Genomic DNA, 5,318 nt, shown 5'->3' with positions numbered 1-5,318 from the left:
CAGACACAAATGGTCTGTTGGTCATTTAGGATGAAGATGTACCTAGATTTTTTCATGCCACATTTTCTTTCTACTACTGCATTTCAGCTTTGCTCATGGAATATAATGCCTTCCTTGATGAGAGCACACCATATTGGGTAGTCTTATACTAGTATCTTCCATGTTTCACAATTGATACTTAAGTTCTTCAGAGAAACCTTGAGAATGTCCTTGTACCACTTCTTCTGAACTCTGTGTGAGCACTTGCCTTGTGTGTGTTCTCCCTAAACCAGGTCTTTAGATAAATGCATGTTTGGCATTGGGAGTTGCACTCTTTGAAAGCATGAAGCAGGCAAACAATACTGATGAACTTTTTAGGAAATCAAATTTCAGCATGATTTTCTCACAAACCTTCACAACTGAAAATATCAAAGGCCTTAATCAAGTTGACAAGCATTGTGTACAAACTTCTGTTTTGCTCCCGGCATTTCTCTTGGAGTTGTTGGATACCAAGCACCATGATGACGATGCATCAGACTTCTCTGAAGCCACACTAGTTGTCAGCTAGATAACCCATCTTCCAGGTGAAGGATCAGACTATTAAGGAGGATTCTAGTAAGTCTCTTTCCAGCAATGACTAACAGAGAGATATCCCTGTGATTGTCACAATACAATCTGTTTCCTTTTCCTCTTTAGAAATGGACAATAGAGGCATTCTTTTTCTCATTGGAAATAAACTTCCCTTGCCTTATAACTATGTGATGGCTTGCATGTGGATGAATTTCACTGGGGCAGTTACATAAAGTAGTAAGCATCACTCTTTCTTCTAAAGTCAAGAAAATCCAATGGGCAGACAAGTCAGGATGGCTATTGATGGCCCAGGATAGAGTGAGCCACACTAACAACCTCAATGTCTGACCATGTTCAAAGCATTCCAGTGTCTCATTAAGTTGCCTTCATTAATGTTGGAACAAATTGCTCTCATCTGCCTGTTCATCTAGAGGAAGTCTTCACATACTTGCAGTAGACATCCTCCTAACTTACTGATGGTCCTGAAGCTTATTGGTTCCCCTCAACATGATGTAGCTTATCTGCTGAGGTGGCTTTACTGGGATGTGGTCATTGCACAAGTTATAACTTCTTAGAGAGTTGGGTGAAAAGCAAACACTAAAGATGGATGAGCAACCCTGAAAAGGGCTAGTCAAGACCTTATGCCAGAAGTGTTATACCTTCCTGATTACCCTAAATACCCCATTTAAGTAGCACAATGATCCTGGTGTTTCTTAAACTATGAATAACAATCTGAAGAAGTCTTATTACCATGCAGATATTTTCTTTGAGATCCATTCTCTAGACTGAATAAACATTGTTCTTTTTAGATGAAATAAAAACAATCAATTTACATAGCACCATTCTCCCAAAATTCTGTAAATTTTCTGTTTCAGTAGGATTTAGAAATCTATTGGCCCATAACAGTTCACAATAGACCTAAATTCATTTGTCCTTCCACACTTATGGATGGGAACCAGAGAATAGGCAATAGAATGTAGTGTATAAAGGAGTGTACATGGTGTCAAGAAAACCAGGGTTCAAATTCTGACTTAGAAACTTATCAGCCATGAGACTGTGAACAAGACAGTTTGGCTCTTGTGGCCTGTTTTTTCATCTGTAAAACAAAAGAGGGTGGTCTTGGTGACCTCTCAAGTCCTTTACAGCTCTAAATTTAAGATCAATCCCTTACTCCTTAGTATGTAACCACACATCGTGGTTTCAACCCAAAGTGACAGTCTTCTAAAAGTGCCATCTTTCCAATCCCTCTTGGACCCAAACTAAATTCTGTTGGACCCTGACCCTGTGCTCATGTATTGATTTTTAGTGCAAAAATATAATCTTACCTCTCAGGAGTTGGAAGGCATAATTATCATCCTATATATGTAAGAATTAAGGATGAGAGATTGTAATCAATCCAAGGGTGCACAATTTGTTCTAAAATATTGAGTAGCTTTCTTTGTGATGGCAAAGAACTGGAAATGATGGATGCCCATCAACTAAGGAATGGCTAAACAAGTTGTGGCATGTGATTGGGACAGAATATTACTGTACAGTAAGAAATGAATATGTTAATTTTGGAAAACCATTGAAAAGTCTACATGAACCAAGAGACCACTATGTATAGCAAGAGAAATATTATTCAAATAATGAAATGTTTGTGTCCTCCTCCAGAGAAAAAACAACTGATAAGCAGAAATAAGACATAGTAATGATATTTTTGTCAAATGATGCCTACTCTAATGGGGAGAGGGAAAGGAGAAAGGGAATTAACTGGGTATTTAAATGTAACAAATAAACAAATGAATTTCTTTCAATCAGGATGGTATGCTTATTTTTATTTGTTGGTTACTTTACTATATTTTGCATTTCCTCTAAATTTTGCCGTTACTTTACATATGTACTTTATCACAAAAGCAAGAACAAAAGGAACTAAATAAAAGGTAAGTTTACATCTTATATGATATAATGGGTAGTTGTGTCAGAAGTTACACCCAATACTGGAAACTTTACAAGCATCTTTTTAATATTCATGGAGAAAATAGACATTTTCTGAGTCATTATTTTGGAAAGAGAAGTGGACAAGCGTAATTCACTAAAGGTCAAGCAATAATAAAACTGTCTTATTATGTGTCCCCTCAAATGAGTAAAACTAATACTGTGTAAAATATTAATTTATTCTCATTTCAAACTTGTACTCAGAGGTTTTCTATTTCTTTTGTATCCCATATGTTTTTTCTGATATTTAAAAAGAAAAACACATGAAAACATTAATAATGCAATTTCTGGTTCAACATCTGTCTTAGAGGAAGCAAGAAAGACCTAAAATTGCATAGACTTCTGGATAGATTGTCTGAGGTTTTGTCAGGTTGTAAATCATCTTTGGCTTAATAAATAATCTTTATGAGTTTATGTATCCAAAGACATTCACCACCTGGCAACCATTCTCTTGATAATGAACATCTCTACTCAAGACTGATTCTTGAAGAACACACATTGTTCATTCTAAGAGGTTGAATGAGCTAAAATAGCACTATAAGAAGGAGCATTACAAAACAACTCTGAGATGTCTTACATCTATAAGATTTTCTAAAATGATAAAAGGGTAAAATGACACATATTGGAAAGGATGTGGAAAAATTAGGATATTAATACATTGTTGGAAGAACTGTGAACTTATCTAACCATTTTGGAGAGCAATTGAGAATTACACTCAAAGAGTTATAAAACTGCATATACATTTTGACCCAATAATAGCATAATTAGTCTATTTCCTAAGGTGATGAAACAAAAAGGGGGAAAACCTTCCTATACAAAAATATTGATAACAGCAATGTCTGTGGTGGCCAAGAACTGGAAACTAAAGTAATGTCCATCTATTGAGGAATGGCTGAACAAGATGTGGTATATGCTTGTAATGGAATATTCTTAAATCATAAGAAGTGCAAATAAGATGATCACAAAAAATCAAAACAGAAAGACTAATAAGAAGTGATGTAAAGTGAAGAGGGCAGAATCAGAAGAACATTGAAGAAGATGGCGGCAGAGTAAGGAGCAGCTGCTCGATCTCTCTTAACTGAAGCATACAGGAACATAAAAACGAATCCAGATGAACGAAGAAACCCCACAACAGGGCGCAGCGTTGAAGGTACGCAGAATCGGGGCATTTCCAAGCTATAAAGAGGTGAAACAGCTCTCACTAAAATGAGAGAGAAAGAAGCCCCTCCCCCACCCCCCACACCACACACCTCGCACAACATCAAGGCCAATGCACAAGAGTGAAAACAGGATTGGGGCAACCAGTAAATCACTAGCAGCCCCAGGGCTTGTACCTGTGTGCTGCAAGAAGAGGGACCCCAAGTGGCTGGGGGGCGCACAGGGACTTTCCCTGAGCCTCCTGCGGGGACAAAGATCTCTAACACAGGGACTTTCCTGAAGGCCTGAAGGCATTGCCTCAGGTGCGAATAAAGATCTCCAGCCCACTGACTTTCCCTAGCTTCAGCGTGGGTGAAGGCAGTGCCCTAAGAGTGTCTGCACAGGCAAAAGCAGTGCCCTAGGCTTGAATAAAGATCTCCAGCCCAGGCTTGGACCTCCAGTGAGGACCCCGTGCGGACCAGACCAGAGTGAGGCTGTGGAAGCAGCCCCAAAGACTGCTGAAGGAGCCTCAGGCAGAGGGGCAGACCGGGGTCTACCAGAAGGCCTGACCCCGAGGACAAGGAGACTGGAGCCCCGGGAGCTTAGAAAACGCAGGCAGAGCCTGAGTGTGAAGACAAAGTGGAAAAGGGGCGGGGCTAACGATGGCAAGCCAAGAACTTCAGAGGAAGAAAAAGATTATCAAGAAAAGCTCTGGAACACTCGACAACTTTTACACAGAGAAAATCCAGACAACAGAGGAGGACAAACAAGTATCCAAAAATTCCCAAAACAATGAAAACTGGTCCACAAGCTATGGAAGAGTTCAAAACTGAGATTTTGAAGAAGATGGAAGAGATCTGGCAAGAAAATAACAGTTTAAAAGGCAGAATTTTGCAATTGGAAAGTGAGGCTCAGAAATCAAATGAACTGATAGGCAAATTGAACACCAGAAATGACCAGATTGAAAAGGAAAACCAGTCCCTAAAGGCTAGAATTGAACAATTAGAAGCCAATGATCTCTCAAGACAACAAGAACAAATAAAACAAAGTCAAAAGACTGATAAAATAGAAGGAAACATGAAATATCTCAATGAGAAAGTGACAGATCAAGAAAACCGGTCTAGAAGAGACAATTTGAGAATCATTGGTCTTCCAGAAAAGGCAGAAATTAATAGAAACTTGGACTCCATACTTAAAGAAATTATTCAGCAAAATTGCCCTGAAGTTCTACAACAAGAGGGCAATATAGACATTGAAAGGATCCATAGATCACCCTCGACACTGGACATAGAAAACTCAACACCAAGGAATATAATAGCAAAATTTAAGAGCTTACAAATAAAAGAAAAAATCTTAGAAGAAGCCAGAAAGAGACAATTCAAATATCAAGGAGCACCAATCAGGATCACACAGGATCTGGCAACCTCCACGCTAAAAGACCGCAAGGCTTGGAACACAATATTCAGAAAGGCAAGAGAGATAGGTCTTCAGCCACGGATCAACTACCCATTGAAATTGACTATATACTTCCAGGGGAAAGTATGGGCATTCAATAAAATTGAAGAATTCCAAGTTTTTGCACAAAAGAGACCAGGACTAAATGGAAAGTTTGATACCCAACCACAAAAACCAAGAGAAACATGAAAAGGTAAATA

The sequence above is a fragment of the Gracilinanus agilis genome, chromosome 3, assembly GCF_016433145.1.
Source record: "Gracilinanus agilis isolate LMUSP501 chromosome 3, AgileGrace, whole genome shotgun sequence".
Classification (NCBI taxonomy): domain Eukaryota; kingdom Metazoa; phylum Chordata; class Mammalia; order Didelphimorphia; family Didelphidae; genus Gracilinanus; species Gracilinanus agilis.
This window is presented reverse-complemented; position numbering follows the sequence as displayed.